Consider the following 21488-nt stretch of genomic DNA (forward strand, 5'->3'; position numbering starts at 1 on the left):
GCCACGAGGCACCCATGGTCAAAGCTGTCTTTTAGTCCATCAATTATTAAGTAGATCAAGGAAAGGAGAGAGATCAACATTCCAGAGGAGTAGGTGGACCTGAAGTTTCCTCGTCCCTCAAACAGCAGTGTTGAGGACAGAGGCCTTGGAATTCCAAGAGTCTGGGCTGCAGAGTGACAGAGACGTGTCCTGGGGCCCACGGAGACGACTTGGCAGGCCATGGGTGCGTGATTGCGAGCTGGGAGAGATAAAACGGGTGGCGTAGGCACAGAGAGGAGGGATGCCCTTCTGCAGAGAGATGAAAGGAAGAGAAAGAGAGGCTGTAGAGTGTAGCATTGAATTTGGAGAAGAGAAAAACCACGGACGGGGGATCGGAAAGTAAGGAGAAAGATCCAATTTCTAACTGCGGGGCTTTCTCTGGATTGGGGCAGGCAGCCCTGTTCGTGTGCCTGGGAAGGAGGGGAACCAGCCCCGGGCTCCGTAATTAGTTCAGAGGTGCAGTCCGCAGTGGGAAAAAGCAACCCCCTCCCTTGAGTGCTGTGGGATGAAGGCATATGGCCCTTCCAAGGACAAAGGACCCTGCTTGCACCCGCCAGCCAGAGGCCCTTTATCGTGGGGCAGAGCAGCACTTCCCCAGAACCAGGGCGCACGGAGAGGGACCCTATAAGACACAGGGGTTTGAATCCCAGCTGAGTGCCTGGGAAACATGGGAGACTGGAATGAGAGAGAGAAAAAAAAAAAAAAAAAGCCTGCTCGCTCCTGTGCAGCACTGTGAGGACAGCCTGAACAGAGTGGGTTGGGACACCCCGTCTGGGGAGGAGAGACTGAGGTGTCACCATTTTTCTCCCAATCACCAACAAGGTGGATTTCAGGGAAAGGACAAGGGGCCCGCAGTGGAGGTAGGACGCGCCTACACCAAACCAAGCCCTTCTGAGCCTGGTAATTGTGTATCTACAGGAACTAGATTGACACTGACCAACCATACAGCCCCTCCTGCAGCTCAGAGCAGCCACCGGTTCCAAGGCTTTGCATATATATATATATATATATATATATGCAAATATAATATATATATGCAAATATAATATATATATGCAAATATAATATATATATGCAAATATAATATATATATGCAAATATAATATATATGCTCTTTTTCCTCTTATTTCTTCCCTTCTCTAGTCTGGTTATTCTGGTTGTTGGTTTGTTTAAGCAAACATATTTAATCTATTCTCTTTACCCCTGTTCTGTATCTCCTTCTTCTTTATTTTCCTCTCTCTCTTTCTCTCTCTCTGGATTAAGCCACATGGTATCTCTGACAGGTCAATATTCTTTTCTTTTGTTTTTCCCTGCCCCTGTTATTTCTCTCTTTGTATGGGATAAGGCTTCTTACACCACCACCACCACCTCCCCGCCTTTAATTTTTTTTCCCCCCAGGGTTGCTTCAACAAATAAATCAAAGTACACCTGATGGAGGGTCCAAACTACCACTATGAGTAGGGAGACAAAGCCACCAGAGACAAAACAACAGAGAGCATGTTACACACTCCAAAAACAACTCCTGAAGGGCCAGGCCTGGGACAGTCTATGACCTCTTTTTAATATAGTATTGCTCACAGGTGCAGGACACATAACAAGCTTTTAAAACACATAAGGGACAGAAAACTAGCCAAAATGATGAAATGAAAGAATTCTCCTCAAAAGAATTTCCAGGAAGAAATGACAGCTAAAGAATTGCTCAAAATAGATATAAAAATATATCTGATCAAGAATTTAGTATAATAGTCATAAGATTAATTGCTGGGCTTGAAAAAAACCATAGAAGACAGCAAAGAATCTATTACTGCAGAGGTCAAAGAACTAAAAAATAGTGACGAATTAAGAAATGTAAATGAGGTGCAAAATAAACTAGATGTGGTGACAGTGAGGATGGAAGAGGCAGAGGGAAGAATAAGTGAAACAGAAGATAAAATTATGGAAAATGATGAAGCCTAGAAAAAGAGAGATAAAAAAAATACTAGCCTAGGAGGGGAGAATTAGAGAACTAAGTGATTCAATGAAAATAATAATATCTGTATCATAGGTGTTCCAGAAGAAGAAGAGAGAGAAAGGGGCAGAAGGCTTACTTGAATAAATTGTAACTGAAAACTTCCCTAATCTGGGGAAGGAAGCAGACATCCAAATCCAAGAAGGCACAGAGAACTACCTTGAGACGTGACAGGAATGAGTCTTCTCCACGGCATATCATAGTGAAACTGGAAAAATACAAAGACAGAGAATTCTGAAAGCAGCTAGAGACAAACAGGCCTTAACCTACAAGGGTAAACACATAAGGGTAGTAGCAGACCTGTCCACTGGCACTTGGCAGGCCAGAAGGGAGTGGCAGTAGATATTCAATGTGCTGAATAGGAAAAATATGCAGCCAAGACTCCTTTATCCAGCAAGGCTGTCATTCAGAATAGAAGGAGAGATAAAGGCTTTCACAGAAAAACAGAAACTGAAAGAGTTCATGACCACTAAACCAGCCCTGCAAGAGAGCCTAAGGGGGACTCTGTGAGTGGAATGCTGCAAAGACTACAAAGGACCAGAGACATCACCACAAGCATGAAATATACAGATAACACAATGACACTAAATCCATATCTTTCAATAATAATGCTGAATTTAAATGGACTAAGTGCTCTAATCAAAAGACATAGCATATCAGACTGGATAAAAAACCAAGATCCAACGTTATGCTGTCTATAAGACACCCATTTTTAGACCTGAGGACACCTTCAGATTGAAAGTACAGGGATTGAGAACCATCTATCATGCTACTGGAAGTCAAAAGAAAGCTAGAGTAGCCATACTTCTATCAGAAAATTAGATTTTAAACTAAAGGCTGTAACAAGAGATGAAGAAGGGCATTATGTCATAATTATAGGGTCTATCCATCAAGAAGAGCTAACAATTGTAAATGTTTATGCCTCCAATTTGAAAGAACCTAGATACATACATCAGTTAATCACAAACATACACAATCTTGTTGATAAGAATATAGTAATTCCAGATGACTTTAATACTCCACTTATAGCAATGGACAGATCATCTAGGCATAAAGTCAATAAAGAAACAATTGCCCTGAATGATACATGGACCCGATGGACTTGACAGATATATTCAGAACTTTCCATCCAAAAGCAGCAGAATACACATTCTTCTTGAGTGCACATAGAACATTCTCCAAGACAGATCACACCCTCAATAAATCTAAAAGAATTTAGATTATACCATGCACATTTTCAGATCACAATGCTATGAAACTTGAAATCAACCACAGGAAACCTCCAAATGCATGGAGGTTAAAGCACATCCTACTAAAGAATGAATGGGTCAACCAGGCAATTAAAGAAGAAATTAAAAAATATATGGAAGTGAATGAAAATGAAAGCATGACAGTCCAAACCCTGTGGGATGCAGTCCTAAGAGGAAAATACATTGCAATCCAGGCCAATCTCAAGAAACAAGAAAAATCCCAAATACAAAATCTAATAGCACACCTAAAGGAACTAGAAGAAGAATGGTAAAGAAACCTTAAGGCCAGAAGCAGAAGAGAAATAATAAAGAGTAGAGCAGAAATAAATAATATAGAATCCAAAAAAAACAGTGGAACAGATCAATGAATCTAAGAGCTGGTTTTTGAAAAAATAAACAAAATTGATAAACTCCTAGCCAGACTTCTCAAAAAGAAAAGAGAGAGGGCCCAATAGATAAAGTCACAAATGAAAGAGGACAGATCACAACTAACACCACAGAAATACAAATAATTATCAGAGAATACTATGAAAAATTATATGCCAGCAAACTGGACAACCTGGAAGAAATGGACAAATTCCTACACACCTACATACTACCAAAATTCAAAGGGAAAGAAGTAGAAAATTTGAACAGACCCATAACTAGCAAAAAAGTTGAATCAGTTATCAAAAATCTCCCAACAAATAAGAGTCCTGGGCCAGATGGCTTCCCAGGGGAATTCTATCAGACATTCAAGGCAGAGTTAATACCTATCCTTCTCAAGTTCCAAAAAATCGAAATGGAAGGAAAGCTTCTGGACTCATTCTATGAAGGCAGCACTACCTTGATTCCCAAACCAGACAGAGACCCCACAAAAAAGGAGAACCATAGACCAATATCCTTGATGAACATGGATGTGAAAATTCTCAACAAGATACTAGCAAATTGACTTCAACAGTATGTCAAAAGAATTACTCACCACAATCAAGTGGGATTCATTCGTGAGCTGCAGGGCAGGTTCAATATTTGCAAATCAATCAGTGTGATACATCACATTAATAGAAGAAAGGATAAGAACCATATGATACTGTCAATACATGCAGAAAAAGAATTTGACAAAATGTAGCATGCTTTCTTAATAAAAACCCTCAAGAAATTCTGACTAGAAGGAACATATCTTAATATTATAAAAGCCATATATGAAAATCCCACAGCTAATATCATCCTCAATGGGGAAAAACTGAGAGCTTTCCCCCTGAGATCAGGAACATGACAAGGATGTCTACCCTCACCACTATTGTTTAAATTTTTAAAAATGTTTATTTATTTAAAAGAGAGAGAGAGCGAGTGAGCAAAGGCACAAGTGGAGGAGGGGCAGAGAGAGGGAGACACAAAATCTGAAGCATGTTCCAGGCTCTAAGTTGTCAGCACAGAGCCGGACACGGGGCTTGAACTCATGAATCCTGAGATCATGACCAGAGCTGAAGTCAGATGCTTAACCAACTGAGCTAGATCATACCATGCACAGGCACCCCCTGACCACTGTTGTTTAACATAGTGTTGGAAGTCCTAGTCTTAGCAATCAGACAACAAAATGAAATCAAAGGCACCCAAAATGGCAAAGAAGTCAAACATTCACCTTTCACAGATGACATGATACTCTACATCTAAAACCTGAAAGACTCCACCAAAACACTGATAGAACTGATACATGAATTCAGCAAAGTTGCAGGATACATAATCAGTGCATGGAAATTGGTTGCATTTCTATATACCAATTATGAAGCGACAGAAAGAGAAATCAAGAAATTGATCCCATTTACAATTGCACCAAGAACCATAAAATACCTAAGAATAAACCTAACCAAAAATGTGAAAGGTCTGTATGCTGAAAACTGTAGAAAACTTATGAAAGAAATTGAAGACACAAAGAAATGGAAAAACATTCCATTCTCATGGATTGGAAGAACAAATCCATTCTTGTGGATTGGAATGAAGAACATTCAATGCAATCCCAACCAAAATTACACAAGCATTCTTCTCAAAGCTAGAACAAACAATCCTAAAATTTGTACGGAACCACAAAAGACCCTGAATAGCCAAAGTAATGTTGAAAAAGAAAACCAAAGCGTGAGGCATCGCAATCCCAGACTTTAGCTTCTACTGCCAAGCTATAATCATCAAGACAGTATGGTATTAGCACAAAAACAGACACATAGACCAATGGAATATAATAGAGAACCCAGAATTGGACCCATGAGTGTATGGCCAACTAATCTTTGACAAAGGAGGAAAGAGTATCCAATGGAAAAAAGACAGTCTCTTTAGCAAATGGTGCTGGGAGAACTGGACAGCAACATGCAGAAAAATGAAACTGGACCACTTTCTTACACCATACACAAAAATAAACTCAAAATGGATGAAAGACCTAAATGTGAGTCAGCAAACCATCAAAACCCTAGAGAAGAAAACAGGCAACAACCTCTTTGACCTTAGCTGCAGCAATTTCTTGCTTGACACGTTTCCAAAGGCAAGGGAATTAAAAGCAAAAGTGAACTACTGGGACCTCATCAAGATAAAAACTTTTGCACTGCAAAGGAAACAATCAAAAAAACTAAAAAGCAACTGACGGAATGGGAGAAGATATTTGCAAATGACATATCAGATAAAGGGTTAGTATCCAAAATCTATAAAGAACTTATCAAGGTCAACACCCAAAAAACAAATAATCCAGTGAAGAAATGGGCAGAAGACATGAATAGACACTTCTCCAAAGCAGACATCCAGGTGGCCAAGAGACACATGAGAAGGTGCTCAACATCACGCATTATCAGGGAAATACAAATCAAAGCCACATTGAGAAACCACCTCACACCAGTCACAGTGGCTAAAATTAAAACTCAGGAAACAACAGATGCTGGTGAGGATGTGGAGAAATAGGAAACCTCTTGCACTTGCCTGGGAATGCTTGCATGCAGCAATGTGGATGGAACTGGAGGTTATTATGCTAAGTGAAATAAGTCAGTCAGGGAAAGATAGATATCATATGTTTTCATTCATATGTGGAATTTGAGAAAATTAACAGAAGACCATGGGGGAAGGGAAGGGGGAAAAATAGTTAGAAACAGAGAGGAAGGGAGGCAAACCATAAGAGACTCTTAAACACAGAGAACAAAATCAGGGTTGATGGGGGGGGGGCAGGGGAGAGGGGAAAATGGGTGATGGACATTGAGAAGGACACTTGTTGGGATGAGCACTGGGTGTTGTATGTATGTGATGAATCACGGGACTCTACCCCTAAACCAAGAGCACACTGTATACACTGTATGTTAGCCAACTTGACAATAAATTATATTGAAAAAATTAAATAGATCAAGGAAAGAGCACTAAAAAAGAGTAAGGTGAGATATTTTGAGGCATTTTAAGTTCTTGAGCTTTCTATTTTCAGTTAGGAGTGATATTAAGGGACTGGAGGAGTCTGGGGAGAAAACAAACTAAAGTCACCATGACAAGTAAAATGATGCAGGCTTCCAGACTTCCCAGAAATCACTGAACTAATGATCCAAATTAGCTGTGGCCCAAAGGGACATTTTGGAAAGAAATATCCTTGACCTATAAAGAAACAGATAAGAGATTAAAAAATAATAATAATCAGAATAAATATTCATAATTGTAGTAATGGTTTCTGCATTAAGCCTTCGTTTTTTGAGTTACTCATTGATTCAGTCTTGGGGTACATTATGATTCAACTCAGCATTTTCCCCTTATTTGTCTGAGATACTCACAAAAAATGAATTTCATATGTAAAAATGCTATTTCACAGTTGCCATTCACATTGGTATCAATGGTTTGAATTTTATTAATTGCATCTGTAGCATACCAGTTGCAATTATGCTCATTGCTCTTAGGAATGAAAACTGGAATGTGTGCTACAATATTATTGGATAACTTGAATTTGTTAGAATTTTTTAGAATTTGTTTCTGAAAGAAATCATTGTCCAAAGCTGGTAGTTTATAACTTGTAACCCATTACTGGTGTCACACATCAGAACTGATCATTAAAAGCCAGTTTCCATCAATAAGAGATTAGTAAAACTTGCTTTAGATTTCTGATTGCCAGCCTCAGGTTTTGAAGCAAGTAAGGGAAATTTCAAAAGAGTAAGAATCATCTTACAAAGACTTGTTTGCAACTACATTCTAGAAAGAAAATGTAGCTACTAAAATAATTTTAAAAATCAGGTAAAGAACTAAGATGGTTTGATGAGAAACACACTAAGCTTCTTAACACATGATCTGGAAAACATTTGTGAGAGGACATAGGATGAACTAGAATTAGTAAACAGTATGGGAAAACTTTAACCTTGTTAATAGTTCAAAAACTGCAATGAAAATAACAAGGAGCTACCCCATTTACAGCCTTGAAATTAACAATTTAAAAAAAGAGTTAAAAGAGAGACGTCCAGGTGGCTCAGTCAGTTAAATGTTTGACTTTGGCTCAGGTCATGATCTCACAGTTAGTGCCTTCGAGCCCCATATCTAGCTCCACACTGACAATGTGGAACCTGCTTGGGATTCTCTCTCTTTCCCTCCCTCTCCCCCAGTTTAACTTTCTCTCTTTCAAAAGTAAATAAACCAACTTAAAAAAAAGGTTAAAAGATAATTCTCTGTGTTTAGGTGGGTGCCACAAAATTACCATTTTCCTAGTTTACTCGAAACTTTGGGATAGCAATTTTGCAAATAAATATTTAGAGCCTCAAAAATACTCATAACTTTGGGCCCAGTAATTAATTTGCATTAAGCCATATTTGTGTAGATGTTTATCATAATATAACTCCCCATATGGTAAAAATTAAGAATTCATATAATTAAAAATTGGTAATAAACAATTTGGATTTGTTAAATAATCTTTGGCACACTAATAATATGGTGAAGGGAAGGAAAAATTCTTTCTCTACTCTTCAAGATTCTTCCAGCTAGACTGGGAATTAAATTTACATGAAACAGATTAATAGGAGAAAACAAACTCAAAGTTTTATTATGTGCACATGGAGGACCAATAATGAAACAGACCTGAAGAAATGACCAAGGCAGTCAGTTTTTATATCTTTTGAGACAAAATGACAATAAATCTATGAGGAAATTGACAGGACAAAGAAAACTTAACTTTGGGAGCTTTAATTAATAAGGAATTCTAAACAGAATTTGGGCTGAGGTAGTGAATTAGTAGAAAGTAACAAGGGCTGTTTATACAGCCTCCTTTGCCCTCAATTTCCCATCTCTGGTGATAAGAATGTCTCTTTGCCTCCTGGTACAAGAGCAACTTTCACATGGAAGAGTTATTTCCTGCTTTCAAGGGGACAAAGGAGGGTCTGTCTGAGTGTCCTTCTTGCACAGGCTACAATTAAAAAAAAATCAATATGCCAAAGTGGCACACTTTGGGGCAGCCTGATCTTGGCCCCTAGAATGGTCTATGTAGCCATTAAAATGATACCTATTGAAAACTAGGTAATTAATTAAACATAATACTAAAGTAATATAAAGTGAAAAAATTATATCTACGTCTGGATAGATAAAATTGCTACAATTTAGATCAAAAGGCATAAAAAGTTAGGCATAGAAAAAACAATGGAAGAAAACATGTTAAAACAAAATAAGCTAGCACTGAGAAGGTGAAATATGTGCCCTGCCAGTTATCAGGCTGGGCTAACAGGCACAGATCAAGATCAAGCCAGCTGCTAAGTTAACAGGAAATGATATTTCTCCCAAGGCCATGCTATGGCTATATAAAGTGTCATAAACATCTCCTTATTTAAGGGACTCTGTCTCTTACTCACTGAGAAATCTTGTTTTCTAATATCTAGACTGTCAAAAGTTTGCTCTTTGGAATCATAAGAATAAGAGTGAAGTACACCACCCTTTTGGTTGGGAGGATTTCCAGTCCTTTGGCACAGAGAAGCAGCCTTGATTTCCAACCCATGTACAGAAATTCAGGCAAGGGACTTCTGGACACATCATTTCACATCTAGCTCAACTTTGTGGTTTCCCAGGAAAAAGGATTCTGGGTCCCTTTCGCAGTCCAGACTTCATGTTGACTCTTTTATCCCCAGTCCTGCTTTGCCCTGAGCCTGTCAAAGACTGCTTCTCTTAAATCCTGCAATAACCCCCATTCTTTCTTTCTTCCATGAGACAGCCCATGGTTCCTCAGGTTTGTGGTCTTATTACAAAAAAGTCAACAAGCGTGATTTTTCAAACCGTAGCTTTGTCTGCTGATGCTCTTGGCTAATTGGGCTAGAAAACATCAACATGGTAATGGGGACTGTCTTCATGTGATAGGATTGTTCTATGTATGTTATACTTTTCCACATATTTCTCAATGAAAAACTATTTCTGTCGTAATGTGGAAAAGTTAGACACCAAGTTGACTAAAATTAATCACATGAGTCTCACACAAACACATCACAATACTAATCATAATTATATTTGGATGGTAAAATTATGGGCAATTTGTTTTTCCTTCCTTGAGCTTCTCTGTTTTCTTTTTTCTCTAAAATCATTATAATATAAGCATGCTATGTTTTAAATAAATACATCATAATTCCTATTGCAAAATCTTTGACAAAAGTTCTGCTTATTAACAAAATGAAATCTATGTGCCTTGATATTTACATGGCGGTGTGTGAGACTGAAATGACAAGTTCAGAGCGTGGCCATAGTGGGGAGAAAGAAGTGGTGCTTCTTCCAATAAAATGGTGGAAGTAGTAATCTCCATCAGCTCTGGCCAGCTAATTTGGCCTCTTTCCTTTTTGGCCTCTAGTAATCTGGAAGCTATGGTTTTGTCTTGACTTTTGGGGAGCACGGTTTATGTTAGGGACTTAGCAAGTCTTTAATTTAGGAATACTGAGGTACAGTCAGGTTCTTCAACTTCCCTTAATGTTCTAAAGATTTAGTAACATCCCGTCTGATGACTAAGGCCTAAGAGATGTCATTCTACTCTTTTGAACACACACCAGAAATGAACATTTCTAGAAGTTCTCTTGTCAGTCTCACTCATTGTGTGGCTTTATTCAAGTCCATCTTCTGGCACTGTGCAGTGTTTCTGAGGGTCTTTTGAGATCCTCAGTTGAAATGAAATGCTATGTGGAGGAAGAGGTTAAAGGAAAAATTTCAAAAATTGTGCTAGGATATATAGGACATAAAATTTTCCACTTAAATCATTTTTTAAGTGTATAATTTAGTGTCACTAATTGCCATCACACTGTTGGGTAACCATCACAGCTATGTGTTTCCAAAATTTTTTTTTAAGTTTATTTTTCTATTATTTATTTTGAGAGAGTGAGAGCAAGCAGGGGAGGGGCAGAGAGAGAGGGAGAGACAGAATCCCAAGCAGGCTTCACATTGGCAGTGCAGAGCCTGACTCAGGGCTTGATCCCATGAACGGGGAGCTCACGACATGAGCCGAAATCAAGTTAGATGCTTAACTGACTGAGTCAGCCAGGTGCCCCTCCAAAACTCTTTTAGCATCCCAAACAGAAACTCTGTCCCCATGTAGCAAGACCTTTCATCTCTCCTTCCCTCTTAACCCGTGGTAACCTCGAATCTACCTGCTGTCTCTGTGCATTTGCCTATTTTAATTGCCTGTTTATGCCTGGCTTATTTCACGCAGCATTATGTTCTCAAGGTTCGTCACTGCTTCATTCCTTTTTAGTGTTAAATAATATTCCATTGTATGTATATACTTCATTTTATCCATTCATCTGTTGACAGACACATGGGTTGTTTCCACCTTTTGGCTATTGTGAAAAATGCTTCTCTGAGCATTGGTGTACACGCATCTGTTTGAATCCCTGTTTTCAATTCTTTTGGATATATTTCGATGAGTGGGCTTGAGGGAATCAGATGGTAATTCTATGCTTAACTTTTTGTGGAGCTGCCACACTGTTTCCCACAGTGGCTGCACCATTTCTTATTTTATCAGCATTTTATTGGGGTTCTAATTTAGAGGTGGAGGTAAATTTGGAACCTGATTTTCAATCCCAACTCTTCTAAAGGATGTGGTTTATTGTTAAACCTAATGCTCGCTCGTGGCATGCCTTATTCTATGATATGCTGTTTTTTTTCTCTTTCTTCTATTGAATTACCAATGTCAACCATTTCTGAGGACAGATAAAGAGATTAGTTAATCACTTGCCTTCACATCTATGCTTGTATATTACACTTTGAGTAATTACTCTGGTGTTTGAATAGCTAGAATCTTTTGGCTGGATGTCAAGATGGACCTTCCTCATGCTTAATTCAAAATTTACAAATAAGATTACAGTGATATATATTGTGTAATTATATGTATTATTATATACTATGTAATTATATCATAAATATATGATATGTAATTATATCATATAAATATATGATATATATTTAATATATCATAAATTATACTATTATATTAAATAATTACATATTTAATATAATTAATATATTTTATAATTATATGCTGTTATATAGTATATAATTTTATTATATTACATTATAATAAAAGTAGCCTAGAAATAAAGGTGACTTTTATATCATATGTAATGAGATATTGTTATGTCATTCTTTTGGGTGAAAAATGTGGAAAAAAATTCCCACTTTGATCCAATACATATATTTAATTAATTAATCAATTGAATTAATTGCTCAATTATTTGGAAAGATTTATGCTTTAAGATGACCTAACCTTGGTTCCAAATGGAAGTACAGGTCATATATACCCACTTTCTTAAAAAGCATACTGATCCTTCCAGATGGTAGCTCTCTATTTTACCCTTAATTGTTACGGGCATTTGGCAGTGGAATGTCTCAAGCGTTGAATTTAGTAAACTCAAATGCCATACAATCTTAACTGGATGTCTAAGAAGCATGCCATATCTAAATACTGAAGATACCTGCTCTTTATTTTCTTGGTTATTACTATCTGGTCATCCTGGTTTTGTGAGCTTTTAGGAAGGATACTGGTAAGCTTCATGTTTCTCATGCACTGGCTTCTCTGGAGAATTGTGACATTTCAAACACTGAATTGCCTGGAAGAAATCCGCATCCACATTCTCTCACACGGCCATTCCAAAGGCAAAGTGTCAGAAATCTTCCATTTCTCCCTCCCGATTTACCTTCCTCCTGTTCTCTGCCTGTTCTCAACCTCTGTACGCTATGTAGGTTCCTACTGTCTGTAGGTTCCCAAACTTCTGGCTTCTGATTAGGTTAGGTCAAGGAGGAAAAGGGGGAGTCATCATGGACATCAGAGAGAGAAGAGTGAGGGCACTTGTCAGCTCCCTACTTAGGCAGTTTGCCTCAGGCTGGCTAGTACCTTCATCAAAAGTCACTCTCCAGGGCACCTGGGTGGCTCAGTCTGTTGAGCACCCAACTTATGATCAGGTCATGATATCACAGCTCGTTAGTTCAAGCCCTGTTTCGAGCTCTGTGCTGACAGCTTGGAGCCTGGAGCCTGCTTCCCATTCTGTGTGTGTCTCTCTCTCTCTGCCCCTCCCCTGCTCATGCTATCTCTCTCTCTCTCTCTCTTTCAAAAATAAGTAAACATTAAAAAAACATTTTTTTAAGTCACTCTCAGGGAGTTCTTTTCTAGACGATTCTCTCTGTTTCTGGCTTTTAGTATCTCCCATTCTATTACTAGACCCAGGTTCCTGCACAATTCCTTATGGTTCTTCCACTTTTGTAATGAGTTCCTTTGTAAATAAATTCTTCCTGAGTTAGTTTAACTTGACTGTCCATCTATTTTCTGTTGGGACCTTGAATTATACAGGCGAGAAAATGGTTTTGATATTGCTACTTCTTTAAATAAAGCTCACCCTGGCTAAACTAGCAATTTTTATCTTTGGTTGTGACAGTTCTGGTGACGCTGTTTATTTCAATAGGTGTCATGGAATTCTCAAAACAGTTTCAATTGTAATTTGAACCAAAAACTTGACATTTAGCACCTTGTAACAGGTGGGAGTGAAGGAGTGTGATCGTTAAAGTCACTGGCTCAGTCATTCTTGAGTTGATAATTGGCCATTAAAAGAGGTACATTCCAGGAGGCTGGGCATGGGGCCAAGGAGTGGCAAACACACATGCTCAAGGACGAGGCAGGCGAAGACAATAGAACATATTGAATATTGTGAATTAGAGAATGGATGCTTTGCCTAAGGGCATTCAAATTCAAATTAGTTTTTTTTTTTAAATCTTGCAAAACTAGCACAACTAAGCTGTAATCTTCTGGATGCAAGAACAGGTGTCATCTTTTGGATGCAAGTTAAGCTGCAGTAAAAAGCGATGATGTATTTATCAATGACTGTAAGTCAAGCGACTGTGTCTGAGGTGGGAGGGTCCTTCTGGGGTGCTGTAATAGCGTGCCAGGACTGCCATAACAAAATGCCACAGACTGGGTGGCTTAAACAACAGAAATTTCCTTTCTGACATTTCCGGAGGCTGGAAATCCAAGATGAAGGTTGTTGGCAAGTTTGATTTCTTCTGGCTGTCTTCTCACTGTGTCCTCACATGGTCTTTCCTCTGTGCAGGCACATGTGTGGTATCTCTGTGCATTCAAATTTTCTCCTCGTATAAGGACACCAGTCATACTGGATCAGGGCCCACCTTAACAACCTCATTTAACCTTAGTAATCCCTTTAAAAACGCTGCCTCCAAATACAGTCACATTCTGAGGTGTTGGGGGTTAGGGCTTCAACACAATTCAGCTCTTAACAGGTGCTGATATTCTATTTCTTGACTTGGGGGATGGTTTCAGAGGTATTAAATGTGTTTTATTTTTTAAGCTATATATTCAGGTGCTAGGCATCGTTATGATTTTTACATTATATCTCACAACTTTTAAGAGTTAAACTAATCAGCATACCGTGCTGGCTGAAAGAAGAGTTTGGGGCCACCCTTTCAGACTCCATAATAGCCTAATAACATTTATTTCCAAGAAGATTGTCAAAAATAAGGTATGTGCTCGGGCAAGGCAATTCATCTTCTTGGCACTGTTTTTCTTCCTTAAGAATGTTACAGTGTGAAGTATTTCAGGATACTTATTTAGCATGCCTGGAACATAAACATTTTACTTGATTTTATTTTTGACCTCTTTTGAATATTAAAACTGTGTATGTGTGTATGTACTTAATACAAACTGTATAAGCTGTGTCTGTATAATCTCCACTCCCCTAAATCTGCAGGCACAAGACAGGCTGCCCTACTATGCATTATGCTTTGAACCGTCCACTGGGCTACAGATGACCTTGTGAAACTGATGGCTCTGGTAATGAAGTTGCTGTATTAAAAGAACAGCATTTCTAAAAACAGCTGCATATTACAATTCAGAAGGGAGAGAGGTGTTTTGTTTTCCATGTTCTCCTAGGAAAGAGGGTGTTCATCACAAAGCAGAAGTTTATCATTCCCATTGTGTGGCTGAGATAACCTGAAATGTAATTGGATTTTGCATTTTCTGTGCTTAGTAGGAAAGGTCACAAATTAGGTTGTGTAGTGTAACTTGAAAGGTACCAGAAAAACTTAGAATAAGAGATTCCCAACATTCCAGTTACTTCTCTGTTCATCCTCCAGCAATGTGCCAGGGAATGGAATACAAGATGAAACAGACACATTCCTGCCCTTCTGGAGCTCTCTGACTAGTGCGAGAATCAGACAGGTAAACTGTTAATTATAACACAACGCAGTGAAGTGATAATAGAAGTCTATACCGGGGAATATAGAAATAGAAGGGAATGCTCAAGGAAGTTTGGAGGTCCAGGGAATTCTTCCCAGAAGTCCTTAAATGCAAAGGAGGATTGATTAAAAGTTAATTAGGTTACAAGTCAGGTGACACTGTCCCAAAGAGATGGATTCACATTAAAATGTTACAGAGCCCTTAGCCATCTCAGGGTGTAGAACTATGGTCATTTCTATCTTCTAAAGGCAAAGATAGAAAATGTGGTTGGAGAGGTGAGAGAGAAAGGAACTTTTATTTATGTTAAGAGTGATGATGTCATATTGCTTTTAGATGTATTAATCTGGCTGCTGTATGAAGAATGGACTTGAAGGAGTAAACAGAAGGCAGAGTGGCCAGTTGGGAGAGATAATGAGAGTCTGGACTCAGGGGACAGCGATGGGGACAGATTCGTAAAATTGGCAGGATTTGTAAGTGAGCAAACGTAAAGGTGATGGAATAACCAAAGTCGAGTCTCCAAATGCTAGCTAGGATAACTTCATGAATGATAGCAGCACTAAGAGAACACAGGAAGGTTTGGGACAAGGTTGATCTTTTCAGTCTGGGACTGGGTGAGTTTGTGATAATAGGGTGATACCTGTGAGTAGTGAGGCTTACACCTAGGAGAAGATCGAGAGAAGAAACTTCAGTACAGGTAAAGGTTTGGAAGTTGTTAGCACCCTGGTACCATTTGGAATCATGAAAGTAGATGAGGTCAGCCTTTCAAAATTATTGTGTAGAATAATTCAGTGAGCAAGGATGGGATCTGAGGAAATCTACTATTTAAAGGGTAGGCAGAAGAAGATAAGGCCAAAGAGGAAACAGGGAAGGAACTAAATATGAGAAAGAAAAGAACCAGGAAAGTCAAATGTAATGAAAGCCAAGAAAGTAGAGAGTTTCAAAGTAGAGAGAGCAATCAATATTGCCAAAATAGCATGCTAATTCAATATGAAAAAAATTGAGAAATGTCCACTGGGTTTGATAATGAAGTGATTATTTGTGACCTTAACTAAAGTGGTTCCAGCAGACTGATGGAAGAAAAAGCCCGAGTACCAATAAAGCATGCATTGAACAGGAGATGTGAGCTAAGCTAGAGTCTATTCTGCTCTTTTGAGATGTTCGGGGAGGAAGGGGAAGGGGCAGACTAATGGTAATCCAAGCAAAACACTGGGTCAGAGGAGGATATTTTTATGATGAACAATACTTGATGTGTTTATAGGCTGTGGAGAAAGAGCTACTGGACAGAGAGAAGAGGGGATGACTGAATAAGGACCATGAAGTAGCAGGAAAGGATGGACTCAAAAGAAAAGATGGAGAATATATCAGTTTCCTAAGGCCACTGAAGCAAATGCCACAACTGAATGGCCTAAAACAACAGAAATGTAGTATCTTACAGTTCTGGAGTCTAGAAGCCTGAAGTCAAGGTGGATCATGCTCTCTCAGACTCTGGGTAGAAACTTTCCTTGCCTCTTCCTAGCTTCTGATGGTGGCCATTGGTCTTCACCTGTCACTGTGTGTGTGTGTGTGTGCGTGTGTGTCCAAATTTCCTTCTTAATGACCTCATTTGCGCTTGATTCCATTCACAAAGACCCTATTTCCAGCAAGGTCACATTCACAAGTACCAGAGGTTAGGACACCAACCTATCTTTTTGGAGAACACCATTCAACCCCTAACAAAGGAGTTGATCTTGAAAAAAACCACAACCCTAACAGAGGGATTGATCTTGAGAAAAGGTATCTCATCCTCTGAGAAAAAAAGGTAGGATGGGAATGGATGTAGATAAGATTGTAGGTAAAGAGGGCAGGACGTTGACACAGTTCATGCCTAATAGCCTCAATGATCATATGTTGAGAGTAAACTGGGGCAGAGTTGAACAAGGAGCTTAAAGAGAGTGGCAAAGATCTAGAAAAGTTATTAAAGGGAATGGACAAACTAACCTAGGGCGAGTGAAAAGATTGATGGATGAAGGTGGTGAGGGTTCACTTAAGGCAAGAAAGTGAAGTGAGTGAAATGGTACCCCCACTCCTGCCAAAAAAGGAAGGGGATGTTTACAGCAGATCAAAGAATTCAGCAAGATTAATGCAGGAGAGTGGAAGAAATCCACATTAGGAGGAGGCAGCAGGGGGTCAGAGCTGGGATGCTAACAGAGGGTGAGACTGCCTTTCCCCTGACTGAAGAGTGAGACGCATGTCTGGAAGAAACTGGCTGCATATAATTTAATTCTGACACATATTGGAATAGACTATTCATTCCTTGAAAAATATGGCCAAGACTCAGTGAAGACAAAAAGTGTTTTTGGCTGCTTTACAATTTGTAAAGACTTTTCACATAGGCTGTTCTATCTAAAGCAAGAACCACATCTTACACAAATTCCCATAGAACTTAGTTAAGTACACGAGGGACTCAGAATAAGCTTGTTTCTTGTGGATTCACACATTTTACTTGAAACAAAGAAACCAGTCTACTATGTCTGCGACAATGCACAGAAATCTAAGGAAGAAACTAGGCATAGACAGGTACATTTTGATGGGAGAAAAAGGAATAGAAGAGATGTAGTTGATAAGACTTGCAAAGTGTCATAGAAAAGGGCTTGGAATCTGGAGTCAGATACACCTCTGTTGGTTTTTGATTTGTGTGTGTGTGACTATAGTGGAAGCCATATGTCTGTTTCTTGTCTCAGAAATGATGACCAGGATGGCAAACTTGCCAAGAGGCCGAATGAAAACCAAGATGGGTCACATTTGGCCAGCATGGAGCTTTTTTAAAAGTTGAGTTTGAATGCATTTAGCCAGGGTCCTATCCATTTGCTATAAAAACAAAGGAAAGGGGAAAACATCACATCATTATGAAATTCTGGATACCGACTATTGTCAAAGTGACCAGGTTGTTTTCCACTATCTAGTGGAAATGGTGGCCAAGATATGAGTTAACTCCAACTGCAGAAAATTACAGATAGCTACATTTCTTAATAACCTCAGTTTGTAGCCTATGAGATTCGTACCCACTATGCTGGTCAATCTGAATGATCACCATTTGGATTTTCTCAGCTCTTTAGTGGTTATAGTTGTGTGTTTAACACTATATCTTTATTTTTATTATTATTCTTGCTAGGAACAGGTCTACTTCATTCAAATATCCTGTTCCCCCCTACTCTGCCATTTGTGCTGTAGCATCTGGCTCGGTCACCACAAGTGGTTGAAGCTTAAGACCAACACTAATGTAACTTACAGAAAGGGAAGGAAAGAAAATGAGATTGATTTAAAAAATTCATTTATTTCTAAATGTTAATAAAAAAGGAAATAGTTTCTTTCTTTGTTTTCTTAAGTCTATTTATTTATTTTGAGAGAGCGAGAGAGAGCGCGTGTATGTGTGCGCACGTGCACACGCGCACGCAGGAGAGACACAGAGAGAGAGAGAGAGAGAGAGAGAGAGAGAGAGAGAGAGAGAGAATCCCAAGCAGGCTCCGCAGTGTCAGTGCAGAGCCTGATGTGCGGCTCAAAACCACGAACCCAACTGTGAGATCGTGACCTGAGCCAAAAATGAGACTCAGTCGCTTAGCCAACTGAGCCACCCAGGAGCCCCAACTTCTTTGAATATTAAGAAAAAGTGTTCTCTATTAAAGCAATCAAAATCCATTAGAATGGCAAAACCTCCTTCTTCAGTCTCCAGGTTGAAGAACTCACTTAAAATTCCCCTCTAAAAAAAACCAAACAAACAAAAACAAACAAAAAAAACCTAGCACAGTCTTTCAGGACAGCAAAGACTAATGGTACCATCGTTACCATACCAAAAAGCAGTTCACTATAGGATAATTAAGAGTTTCAAAGGCTACTGGGTGGCGCAGTCGGTTAAGTGTCCGACTTAGGCTCAGGTCATTATCTCACAGTTTGTGAGTTCGAGCCCCGCATCTGGCCCTGTGCTGACAGCTCAGAGCCTGGAGCCTGCCTCGGACTCTGTCTCCCTCTCTCTCTGCCCCTCCCCCACTCGCCTCTGTCTCTCTCGCTCTCTCAAAAATAAATAAAACATTAAAAAAGAATTTAAAAAAAAGCCAGCTGGTGTACGTGGAATGGACTCTTCATTTAGGAGCTGAATATACTTGTATAAAGCTTCAGTTCGCTATCTGCAAAACGGAAATTGGGGTCTATGTCTCAGAGGGTGGCCACAGCAGGCTGTTCCCTCGCTTCCACCTTGCTAGCGGAGCACAGGACCGCAAGCTCAGGAAGTGAACCGTCTCCTGCCTCCATGGGTGAATCTTGATCAATTGGTAAAAATGCTCTTCCTTTTGCCAGCATTTCCCAGTGTGTATTGTAGAACAGTAATTCAGTGAGGTGCTCGTTCTTATACAGTTTCAAGAAATACCACATTTTTTCCCATCGCTTTCTTGAGACTCAAAACATATATTTTTATTTTAAAGTTTCAGAGGACGCTGTCACTAAGACATTTGTTTTAGTGTTTTCCGTTGTTCTTGGTCACAGAACTGTTTTTTTTCATTATTATTATTTTGGGGCGCCTGGGTTGCGCAGTCGGTTAAGCGTCCGACTTCAGCCAGGTCACGATCTCGCGGTCCGTGAGTTCGAGCCCCGCATCAGGCTCTGGGCTGATGGCTCGGAGCCTGGAGCCTGTTTCCGATTCTGTGTCTCCCTCTCTCTCTGCCCCTCCCCCGTTCATGCTCTGTCTCTCTCTGTCCCAAAAATAAATAAAAAACGTTGAAAAAAAATTAAAAAAAAATAAAATAAATAAATTATTATTATTTTTTCATTGATGTATAGTTGACCCACAATGTTACCAGGTCTGTAGCAGTGATTTGGCATCTCTATGCCATATGCTATGCTCACCACAAGTGTAGCTCCCGCCTATTACCATTCAGTGCTACTAAAATACCATTGACTGTATTCCCTATGCTGTACCTTTCATCCCCTTGGCTTATTCATTCCATAACTGGAAGCCTGGATCTCCCACTTCCCTTTACGCATTTTGCCCATCCCTGAAACCCCATCCCTTCTGGCAACCTACTGGCAATCAGTTGGTTCTCTGTATTCATGGGTCTGTTTCTGCTTCTTTGGACTTGTTTGCCTTAGTTTTTACATTCCACAAACAAGTGAAATCATATGGTATTTGTCTTTTTCTGTCTTACTTATTTCATTTTGCAGAGTACCCTCTAGGTCCATCCGTGTTGTTGCAAATGGCAAGATCTCATTCTTTTTTATGGATGAGTAATAACCCATTATATATACACATACATATATATGTGTATATATATGTATATATATGTGGTATATATATATATGTATATATATATGTATCTATCTATATATACATACATATATATACCACATATATATATACCAGATATATAGATATAGATAGATATAGATATAGATAGATACCACATCTGCTTTATCCATTTATCAATGGACATTTAGGTTGCTTCTATATCTTGGCTATTATGAGTAATGCTGTAATAAAGAACTGTTTTTACATTCTACTTATTACCAACCATAAAATTAGTTTTTCAAGAGACATTTTGGGAAATGTTGCATGAGTATCAGTTTATTGCTTTCAAATGAGTTATGTTGAACTTTAAAGCACTGAAAGACTATTTTGTGATGTATTTGCATCTAAATTATTTACAACTAAATTATACTTTCTTAGGCTAATACCAAAATTATCCTTAGCATCTTTATCTCTTGGTGGAAATGATTGAATAAAATTCTGTGCCAAAAGAAATTGGCAGAGTTTTAAACATTCTCTTCATGAACTACACAAAGTAAATACTCAATAGTGACTATATACTGACACTCACAAGACACTTCTGAAATGCTTATATGATTTTAAATTGTGATAATGTCATATAAACAGGCAATTCCTAACATTTTTTTCCAAGAGAGACTTAAATATAACTGTAATATTGTGTTATCCATCTGTTGATATGATCTCTCAACCTATTATAAATTTACAATATACCATTTTGGCTGCTGAAAGGTTTTGTAAACTGTACCCTTCTTTCAGTGAACACTGAGCCACGGCTTTATAAACAAATGCTCTATCAGAAACATACAATAAATAACACATGTGTACATTTGTTTGTTTTATATTTGATACTGATAATGAAATCCTACAATTATGACCAAAGAGAATAACACATGACTTGGAATCTGCATTCTTTTGAGTGGTGTTATAACAATGTGGTGTCATAGCAATTAAAGACCGTTACTTCTGAGAAGATCTTGAACTTCATATTGGGCAAAATGTTTCCAGGGCCACTAAATGGAAGTCAGAGGACAGAGACAAATCTGCATCCTGGAAGGAGTCAGTCACCGAGTCAGGATAGGACGCAACTACGTTACACAGGTACACAATATTCTTCAACAATGACGACACGTCCATGCCTTATGTATTTTAATTCATTTCCCTTTTCAGCCTCTTTAGGTCTCACTGACACCTCAAATAATGGATGTTGATTCTCAAAGCATTTTA

At 38.8% G+C, this 21488-nt stretch overlaps 1 long non-coding RNA gene across 1 annotated transcript; it reads left to right on the forward strand.

Moving 5' to 3' along the window:
• Positions 1–9: 9 nt before the first annotated feature.
• On the forward strand, positions 10–18244 carry LOC109500213. The gene is made up of 4 exons (XR_002157859.3): positions 10–223; positions 14869–14953; positions 15305–15441; positions 16230–18244. It is a non-coding gene; the product is annotated as an uncharacterized LOC109500213 (long non-coding RNA).
• Positions 18245–21488: the final 3244 nt, after the last annotated feature.

Source organism: Felis catus, chromosome B2 (assembly GCF_018350175.1).
Source record: "Felis catus isolate Fca126 chromosome B2, F.catus_Fca126_mat1.0, whole genome shotgun sequence".
Taxonomy (NCBI): domain Eukaryota; kingdom Metazoa; phylum Chordata; class Mammalia; order Carnivora; family Felidae; genus Felis; species Felis catus.